Here is a 10,729-nt window from a genome sequence, read left to right as displayed (position 1 = left end):
GAAGCAAGCAAGACTGTGACACTCACATCTCACACGTGCAGCCAGCAATCCCAGCTGAGGAGCAAACCTCAGAAGAAAACAAACTGAGTCGTGACCTGAACTCACTGAATTTCAACAAATACCCATTTCTATGCAACACAATACACTTCCCCCTCAGGGAGCCAAAGTGCGGCCTCTGAGCAGGGGTGATTGGCAGCCTCCTCCCCTTTCCATCCCTTCTCTATGGACCCTCCATATACATCTATCCCCAGAAGTCCATGTGTTTGGGCGACCCTGTGAGCAGAGGAGCATGGGGACTCGGGCACATGCCAGTCAAAACAGGCAGAGAAGGGGCTGTGTACTGTGATTTTCTCCAGGATTCAGAGGCTATGGAGGGAATTCATCCCACTGACCGAATAACAACTATGTGCCAGGCATGGTGCCAATGATGGGGGCTGCAGCCGTGAACGGGACCTGGGTCTGCCTCACACAACCCCTGAGCTAGGAGGACGGAGGGACCGGTGAGCAGATGCCAGCAGCCCAGTGTGATCAGAGCTGGGGTATAAGACACACAGAACACCCTGGGAGGATGCTGGACACCACACCAGGCAGAGGAGGGGCACCCTGGCAGAAGCAGTGAAGCTTCCTGGAAGAACTTCTCAACCAAGACTTGAAGAATTATAAGTTAGCTCTGCAAAGCAGAAGAGACAGTGAGGGGCCAGTGTTCTTGAAAGAAAGCACCAACATGTCCAAATGCCTGGAAGCCAGGAAGGCTGTGGCCCACTCACAAAACTAGAAGCAGCTGCTGCAGTTGGTGTGCAATATGGGAGGATTTACCTTCCACGTGCTCGCTCCATCCTGAGCCCTGACAGGATGAAGAACGCAGCCAGCAGCCAGCAGCCAGCACATGACCTTCGCAGGGGAAGCAGGCCTACCACAGCCTGATGGCAGGTGTCCAGCCTTCTCTGAGAACGACCTCCTTGTGATGTTGTTACCAGAAAGGAGTTCCAGTCTAGACCCCAAGAGAGGGTTCTTGGATCTAGCACAAGAAAGAATTCGGGGCGAGTCCATCTTGAAAGCAACTTTATTAGGAAAGTAAAGGAATAAAAGAATGTCTACTCCATAGGAAGAGCAGCCACAAGAGCTGCTGGCTGCCCATTTTTATGGTTATTTCTTAATGATGTGCTAAACAAGGGGTGGACTATTCATGCCTCCCCTTTTTAGACCGTATAGGGTAACCTCCTGACATTGCCATAGCATCTGTAAACTGTCATGGCGCTGGTGGGAGTGTAGCAGTGAGGACGACCAGGGGTCACTCTTGTCGCCGTCTTGGTTTTAGCGGAGTTTGGTCAGCTTCTTTATTGCAACCTGTTTTATCAGCAAGGTCTTACAACCTGTATCTCCTGCCAACCTCCTATATTATCCCGTGACTTAGAACACCTAACGGTCTGGGAATGCAGCCCAGTAGGTCTTAGCCTTATTTTACCCAGCTCCTATTCAAGATGGAGTTGCTGTGGTTCAAATGCCTCTGAGAACGTTCTGGGGGTCCAGAGGTGTTTCCAGCCAGCCTGCCCAGCTCTGCCTGCCATGAGGAATCAGCATAATGAGGACAGCAGACTTTGTCATCAATGAGCACTTTGGGAGCTGGGGTGAGGTAGAGGTGACATTAGTGTTATGAAATTTGGCCCAGGCAAATTCATGGAGATGGAAAGAATAGTAGAGGCCACCAGCGAGTGGGAGAGACTGGAAATTTACTGTTTAATATTAATATGTACAGAGTTTGCTTGAAATGATGAAAAGGATCTGGAAATGGATGGTGGTAATGGTTGCACAGTGTTGTAAATTTGCTTCATGCCACTGAATCTTCCACTTCAAAATAATTAAAATGGTAAATTTTATGTCATTTTAGCATGATTTTTTCAACTGGCCAAATCAAGGGACTGCCAGTTCTTCATGGTCTCCAAGAACAATCAGTGATCTAAACGCTTACCAGATAGATACAGGTTCAAGTCCATTATCTGACACACAGTAGGTGCCCAACACGTAAGAGTAATCATTGTTACTGTTATTGAATCCATGTGGCTTTTCTTGTGATCACCTAAGTTATGAATGAGTCTATCTGGTATTAATGTTCCTAAAGTGCTGTTAGAGAGTTTCTATTACCATTAAGTATTAATTAACTTAATGATCATCGTAGAATACCTATTACAATTCCACATCATGAGTTTTCCAATTTCAAATTCAGTTCTCCTTCCATTGCGTACTTCCATCTCTCACAATAAGCTGTTTACCCTTTCAATTATTTTCATTCCAACCACTGTGATCACTGTACTTAAAATTCAATCAGGCTTCTAATTTTAAGCATCTTTTTTTGTGTATCGCACCAACAATTGACAAGCGTCCTGAATTTAACATCTGTTCCCAGCAGTAAATGGTTTTAAATTTGAGAACTGAAAACATATATGAGGCAATTATGAGCAGTTCTCACACTGTGACTCATGGCTGTGCATCGGCAACTTCTTCCGTGACAGCAACAGTTCTGATAGATGGGGCCTGCAGCAGCAGTGTTTGTGCGACAAGAAGGCTAGACAAGCTGCTCGGACATCCCACTGCCAGAAGAATGCCTTCAATGAGCAAAACACACAACCTACTATGCACCAAGCAACTTGCTAAACATTTCTATAGGCTCTCTCCCATTTGATCCTCAAGTAAGATTTCCCCAGAAATATGAGTAAAAATGGGGCTCTCTGGGGCAATCTCTCATGAGGCCAAACAGCCCTCTCTGGGAGTGACAGGGCCTCACTCCTGCCACTGCTGCCCATGTCCAGGGCCTGCTGTTTAGAAGGATGGTGGCTGGGAAGAATCCAGCCAGAAGCTGTCTTGGATACTGGTCCCCAGCTGGGCTCATGGATTCTGGTGTGAACTTAAGGAAAGAGGGGATGCAATTAGAGCAGAAGGTACTTTTACTCAGATTTGGGAGGTGACATGCCAACTGAAACAACAGTGGAATTATAAAGTGTATAGAAAGAAAGCAGGAATTTGGCCTCAATCAGATGCTAATTATACTTAGATTGATAAACTGTGAAGGGAAATAAGTATAAATATGATAAATACATTAAGGATGTCTGAAATTTTCTTTTTTTGAAACCAAGTCTCACTCTGTCGTCCAGGCTGGAGTACAACGGCACGGCCTCAGCTCACTGCAACCTCTGCCTCCTGGGTTCAAGCGATTCTCCTGCCTCAGTCTCCCAAGTAGCTGAGACTGCAGGTGCACACCACCACACCCAGCTAGTTTGTTGTATTTTTAGTAGAGATGGGGTTTCACCATGTTGGCCAGGCTGGTCTCAAACTCCTGACCTCAAGTGATTCGCCCACCTCGTCCTCCCAAAGTGCTGGGATCACAGACATGAGTCACTGCGCCTGGCCTAGGATGTCTGAAATTTTCAATTAAGACTTTTACCATTTGCAACTCTGTAGGACAGCCTCTCTTAACACCCCAGCCTTCCTCTGGGCCTTCCAGAGCTGCAGCTCTACAACTTAAAAACCTTTCCATATCACCAGCCTCTACTCAAAACCTTTCCATATCACCAGCCTTCAGGCCTTCTCTGCCTTGAATGAAACCTGGCTTTCCACAGTGGATGCCACCTCCCCAGGGCCCTCAGGGATGGGAAGTGGAGTCCCTTTCCTCTCTGCTCTTACATAATTACTTCCCCACCACCAGGACCCTCCTCACTGTGTTGCCCAAGGTTGGGCAACTCATCTGAGATTTGGGCACCTGGTGCCCACCTTCCCCCTCCAGCCTCAGTCCTTCCTTCCTCCTAGGCAACCAACATCCACATGGATGGCCCAACCTGCACCCTGACCTTCACTTCCTTCACCACCTGTATTAGTCTATTTTCATGCTGCTGATGAAGACACACCGGAGACTGGGCAATTTACAAAACAAAAAGGTTTAATTGGACTTACAGTTCCACGTGGCTGGGGAAGCCTCACAACCATGGCAGAAGGCAAGAAGGAGCAAGTCACATCTTACATTGATGGCAGCAGGCAAAGAGAGAATGAGGAAGACACAAAAGCAGAAATCTCTGATAAAAACCATCAGATCTCGTGAGACTTACTACCACGAGAATTCAATGGGCCCCTCCCATGACACGTGGGAATTACGGGAGTACAATTCAAGATGAAATTTGGTGAGGACACAGAGCCAAGCCATATCACCACCTCACTCCAGTGCCCTCGCTCACTCCATCTTGGCCGCTCAGCATCCCATCTTGGACCTTGTCATCCAACAATAATACTCCCCTATCAGTATCATTAATTCAAACCAAGCCCTCCCTTTCCAGCTTGTTAGACTACTGCCACACTGGACAATCACTGACTACTCCAGACCCTCCAGTTCTTTGTCTTTTCTCTTTCTTCCTGGACCATCAGTGCAGGTACGTAAGTACCTCATTTAATTTGAATGCTTTTATTGTTTCATCAGTAAATATAATGCCAGCTTTGACTTGGGGTATATGTGTAGATGATTTTCTAAACTCACCTTAAGAAATCATATCAGTCTACAGAGAGGGAGGGAGGGAAGGCCTTCACTGACATTTGAGCAAAAATCTGAAAGGAAGTAAGAGTGCAAGCCACCTGGCTTTCTGGAAAGAACTTTACAGACAGTAGGAATGGTAAGTCCTAAGGCCCAGAGATAGCAGCAGGCCTGGCAAGTCACCAAGGAAGTCACCAAAGGACACCAAGGAGGCCAGCACAGCAGGGGCAGAGAAAACAATGGGAAGATGAAGCCAAAGACACAGAGCAGGATGGCAGGAGGACAGGGGCATGGAGGGCCTCCAAGCTGTGGGACTGCTGGACTTTAACTCTGATGGGAGGGAAGCCATAAGAGAGTTTGAGCAGAGAAGTGTCATGATGCAACTTGCATTTTGAGAGGCCCCTACACCTGCTGGGTTTAGAACAGGCTACAGGGCAGGCCCAGGGCAGAAGCAGGGATTCCAGGTAGGAGGCTATGATAATAGTCCACATCAGAGATGGACAAGGTGAGAGAAGCAGTAAGATCTACTTTGAAGATCATATTTGGAAAGACAGAACTGACTATACAAATAAATAGAAAGAGATAAAACAGAGATGAAAGAAATGTCAATGAGAGCTAGGTCAATAGGCAATAGATAGAATGATGTAGGTACATACATATACCTGAGTGAACATCCACAATTTATTGGGTGAAAAAGCACATCAGTATGTATGATTCTACTGACATGTTTTCAATGTACATACATCTAGCATAGGAAGGTATTTTGAATGATACATACCCAACTGTTGACAGTGATTTCCTCTGAGGAATAGGTTTAGCAGGGGCACAGAAGAGGCCATCATCTTTTACTTTATATGCATTTTTGGTTTAAACAATGAGTGTATACTAATCATGCTGAATGGAACAGGTCACTGCCAGTGAGCACCACTCCACAAGAGGTGTTTAAGCCTGGGCTAGATGACTTCATCATGGGTAAGTCACCAAAGGGAGCCAGGCCAGGCGTCGTGGCTCACACCTGTAATCCTAGCATGTTGGGAGGCCAAGACAAGAGGACCACTTGAGCCTGGAGTTGGAGATCAGCCCAAGCAATATGGTGAAACTCTGTCTGTACAAAAAATTTTTTTAATAAACTGGGAGTGATGGCACAGGTTTGTGGTCCCAGCTACTTAGGAGGGTAAGGTGGGAGGATCACTTGAGACCAGGAGGTCAAAGCTGTAGTGAGCTTTGTTCAACAGTGCATTCTAGCCTGGGTGGCACAATGAGACACTGTCTCAACAAAAGGAAAAAAGGGAGTGGGGGAGAGGGGTCGAACATCTGAGGGTATATGGCATATTGAACCTAAAGATTCCCTCCAGCTGTAGGCTTCCTTCCCAAGCTTGCAGAAATCCTCTCATCTCTCTGAGCTTCCATCTCCTCCCTGGTCGCACGGGGATGACAGTACCTGCGCAGTCGGAGGCTGCAATCAAGTGCATGAAATGTGCAGCAGAGGGACCAGAGCACATCAACACTCAGTAAGGAACAGCTTCCTTCCCCTCCCCAACAAAGTCTCCAAGGACGACCAGGAGGAGAGGCGGCTCCAAAAGACTAGAGGTGCCCTAGCTTTCCAGGGAGGCAGGAAGGTTCCTGGGCTAAAGATATTCTAGCACACATACCCCAAAAAGAGAACGTGTCTCAGAGGAAAGAGCAGAGCTGCCTCCCCAAGACCCACTCCAGAAGGTGGCAAAGAGTAATGTAGAAATACCCCCACTCTGCCAGGAAGAGCGCATATGGCTGAACTCCCACCTGAAATTCTAAGTCAAGGTCAGAAGTTCCTGATGATTTGTAATTTTCCTTTCTTGGCTTGCAAGAAGGCCACGGGGAAAGGGAAAGAAGAGCTGAATGCTATTTATCTAAAATCACTGATACTTCTTGAGAAGCCATAAAATGTGCATGCTTCTGCCAAATGGATGTTGAAAGAGCTTTGATCTCCATTTTGGCCGGAAATGATCCATTCCCTTCCTAATGCAGATACATGGTTTTTGTGCCTCAACTCTGCCCACTTAGATGCACAGCACATTCTTAATTATTTTGAAATGATTTAAAATGGAACTATAAATCTATGCTTTGACATGACATGGTGATTTGACCCCCAGACATATCATAATGGGTTATTAACAATGCTTCCCAAACCTATTGAAACTTTTTTCCAAAGCTATTCACTAATTAATAGCTGTTCACACAATGATCATTTCTGAGTAATTATGGAACTGTGCCACATTATTTTGGGATGAGAACATAATTATGTCCATAAAAATTATTTGCATAGTTTTTAACCTTCTGCCAGAAATAAATGAGGCTAATCTGAGGGTAACACAAACTTTGTGACAATACCTAGAGGTTGTTTCCTTCACAACACTTACTTCCCAAAGCTTACTTTCTAGCCCAGGAAGTTAGAATTTGACCTTCAGCTTTTCCAGAGCACCTCGGATTAGATAGCACCAAGGAAGTACCTGGGAGGCGGTGCTCAGGACCTTCCTGCTTCGCCCCTCCCACTGTACACCATTGGGCTGCTCCCCTTGGCCTCTGCCTGCCCCTCCTCCCCACCTCACCTTCCAGCCCACCATCCTGATTGTCCCCCTCACCCCTAGGTTATAGAAGCCCACCAGCCTGCCTAGACTCCTATTTACAGGGCCTATGCCTCACTTGTTCTGACTGACTGTGGCTTGCTGGAAAGTGAGCACTCCTCAGGCTCTTCTCTGTGTCCAGCAGAGCCCATAAAGCTGGCCAGAAGGCCACCCCCAAGCAGAGGAGTGTGTAGAGAGTGTGCTTAGTTCACGCTTCCATTTGAGAAGCAAGAATGGATGAGGGAGGAGGGGTATTGCTCTTTTGCAGCTAAAGACTTCCCTTTTGCTGGGAATATCTTGGGGGGATATGGGGTAGAAGGAGGTGCCTTCCTGCCTTCCCAGTGAGAAGCCTCTCCCAGGTCCTGGGAGTCCCCTGCCTCAGAGATGGGTAAATCAAGAGGTCCCAAATCCATGGGACAAACTCATGCTGAAGAAATATTGCTCATCATTTATGTGAAATTCTAATTTAACTGGACATCCTGCATTTTATCTGGCAACTCTCAATGATGAGGTCAAGGCAGGTGTCCACCTTCAGGGCCTCTCCTGGCCAGCCCACAGGGCCCCCCTCATCCCTAAGGCAGAGTCTGATGCAGTCACCCTCATGGTCAGCAGCCACAGCTCACCTATCCTAGGCTCCAGCTCAGAGCTTTCCAGGACCAGAAGTTCAACCTTACCTAAAGTAACTGTCTTCTTACCTCAACCCCTGTCCCAAGACCTCCTCCACCCAGCCCCCCATCTCAGTGACTCATCTCCTGCCCTAGCAGTCACCTTCTCCTCCTCCAGGAGCCCGCCTGTCTCCCCACCATCATGCTCCTGCCTGCGCATCTCTGTGATCAGAAATCCTCACTGCCCTGAAGGCTCAGGCCTGGGAACAGGGAGCTCGGTGGGGATGGTCCCTTACACCAGTCACCCACCACCAGCTCCAAGAAAGAATTCCGTTTGAACTGTGTGGTCGGTGGTTGTGGGTGGGTGAGGTGGGGAGTGGCAATAGCAAAAGTTCACCTTTGCAGACGGTAGAAGACCTGTTGCTTACTTCTTTCTGTCCTTATGAGATCTTCCCTGAAAAGAAGGCTTCTGGCAACTTCTCACCTGTTTCCCACAGTCATTTTTTCATTTGCCCAACGAATAAGTATTGCACCCCTACTATGGCCAGGAAGTGTTCTACATGCTCAAAAAACTTCAGAGACTGAAAGAACAAAGTCCCTTTCCCCTTAGCATTTACTCATGGAACAATCCAGAAACACCAAAACTCAGCAGCAAAACAGTCACAGGTCAAACTGGGAACCCAATTCTCGCTACCTGTCAAAAAAAAAAAAAAAAAAAAGGCCGGGTGCAGTGGCTCATGCGTGTAATCCCAGCACTTTGGGAGGCCGAGGTGAGCAGATCACAAGGTCAGGAGATTGAGACCATCCTGACTAAGACGGTAAAACCCTGTCTCGCTTCTGGAGGAAGCAGTGCGGGTTTGACCGGCATCGGCCTGCCGCCTCCGCCACGTCCCTCTGGCCCAGCCTGATCCGGTCTGGCTTGTCTGGGGTCAGCAGCCGTGAGGGCGCAGCTCCCGATGGAAATCCTATTACGTAGAATACTTGGGTGACATCTGCCTGAGAGATCTCCAAGAATTACAGAAGACAAAAATACTAATGCATTTGAGAAAGCGGTAGTTTTGTGGGGAGGGGGAAAAAGCAACTGCTTTCCTGATCTGCAACTTGGCTGGATGCTAAGACGTCAGTGGACATGAACAGCCAAGGGTCTGACAGCAATGAAGAGGACTGTGACCCAAATTGTTAGGAAGAGGAAGAAGAAGAGGATGAAGACCCTGGGAATATAGAGGACTATTACGTGGGAGTAGCCAGTGATGTGGAGCAGCAGGGGGCTGATGCCTTTGATCCTGAGGAGTACCAGTTCACTTGCTTGACCTACAAGGAATCTGAGGGTGCCCTCAATGAGCACATGACCATCTTAGCTTCTGTCCTAAAGGTATCTCATTCAGTTGCTAAACATATTAGTTAATTTCTACTGGCAAGTTTCAGAGATATTGGACAGATTCAAGTCCAATTCTGCTCAACTGCTTGTTGAGGCTCGAGTTCAGCCTAATCCATCAAAACATGTTCCCGCATCCCATCCCCCTCACCACTGTGCAGTGTGTATACAGTCTGTGAGAAAGGAAAACCTACTCTCTCTGGCCTGTCAGCACCAGTTTTGCTGCAGCTGCTGGGAGCAGCACTGTTCAGTTCTCATCAAGGATGGCTTGGGCGTGGGAGTTTCTCCTATGCCTCAGGACTGTCCACTCCATACACCAGAGGACTTTGTTTCCATTGCTTCCCAATGAAGAACTGAGAGAGAAATACAGGCACTACCTCTTCAGGGACTATGTGGAGAGTCATTACCAGCGCCAGCTGTGCCCTGGTGCAGACTGTCCCATGGTTATTTGGGTACAGGAGCCTAGAGCTCACCGAGTACAGTGCAATCGGTGCAACGAGGTCTTCTGTTTCAAGTGTCATCAGATGTATCATGCACCCACAGACGTGCCACAATCCGGAAATGGCTCACAAAGTGTAACTCTGAAACAGCCAACTACATTAGTGCCCACACTAAAGACTGTCCCAAGTGCAACATCTGCATTGAGAAGAATGGAGGCTGCAATCACGTGCACTGCTCCAAATGTAAACACGACTTCTGCTGGATGGGTCTAGGAGATTGGAAGACTCATGGCAGTGAATACTATGAGTGCAGTCGTTACAAGGAGAATCCTGACATTGTGAACCAGAGCCAACAAGCCCAGGTGAGGCAAGCCCTCAAGAAGTACTTATTCTACTTGGAGAGGCGGGAAAAACCACAACAAAAGCTTGCAGCTTGAGGCACAGACATACCAGTGGATTCACGAGAAGATTCAGGAGAGGGTCATGAACAATCTGGGGACATGGATCGACTGGCAGTACCTACAGAATGCTGCCAAGCTCTTGGCCAAGTGTCGATACACCCTGCAATACACCTACCCATATGCATATTACATGGAGTCCGGACCCAGGAAGAAGCTGTTTGAATACCAGCAGGCTCAGCTGGAGGCTGAGATCAAAAACCTCTCATGGAAAGTGGAGCGTGCAGACAGCTATGACAGAGGGGACTTGGAAAACCAGATGCATATAGCAGAGCAGTGGAGGAGAACCCTGCTGAAAGATTTCCATGACACCCAAGTTGGGATATGGATGTGCCGGGGTGAGGAAGATGTGGCCGCAAGGTCTCCCAGCTGCCATACTGCATGCTGCAGGCTCTGCCTTTCATGACCCCAGGTGACAGCCAGAGCCCCACTCCTGAGAGACACGGGCAGCACCTCTTAGTTGATTTCTGTTTTCTTCTCTTTTCACTTTCTGTTTCTGCCAGGGTAGAGGCCATATTGAACTGGCCTTTTTTCAGGACTTTTATTTCCCCCTGGATGGTTGCTGGGAGGGAGGGAAAGTGTTTTCCGAATAGCTATTAATAGTATCAGATCATTACAACTTATGTAGCTCTCAAAGGTTGTGCAATTATGCAAAAAAAGGCAAACTATAGCATAACACAGAGCCCTTTTTGAAAATAAATTGGCGTTGGGGTGTTTTACCCTCTAGTAGTATTA

The 10,729-nt window shown here is 47.6% G+C and overlaps 1 pseudogene; it reads left to right on the top strand.

Annotated features, from left to right (window-relative positions):
• The first annotated feature begins 8,875 nt into the window (after nucleotides 1–8,875).
• LOC104659859 lies at nucleotides 8,876–10,400 on the top strand (annotated as a pseudogene).
• The last annotated feature ends 329 nt before the right edge of the window (nucleotides 10,401–10,729 follow it).

Source organism: Rhinopithecus roxellana, chromosome 3 (assembly GCF_007565055.1).
Source record: "Rhinopithecus roxellana isolate Shanxi Qingling chromosome 3, ASM756505v1, whole genome shotgun sequence".
NCBI classification, from domain to species: domain Eukaryota; kingdom Metazoa; phylum Chordata; class Mammalia; order Primates; family Cercopithecidae; genus Rhinopithecus; species Rhinopithecus roxellana.
Note: the sequence above shows the minus strand (reverse complement) of the source record. Positions and strands in the feature narration are given on the sequence as shown.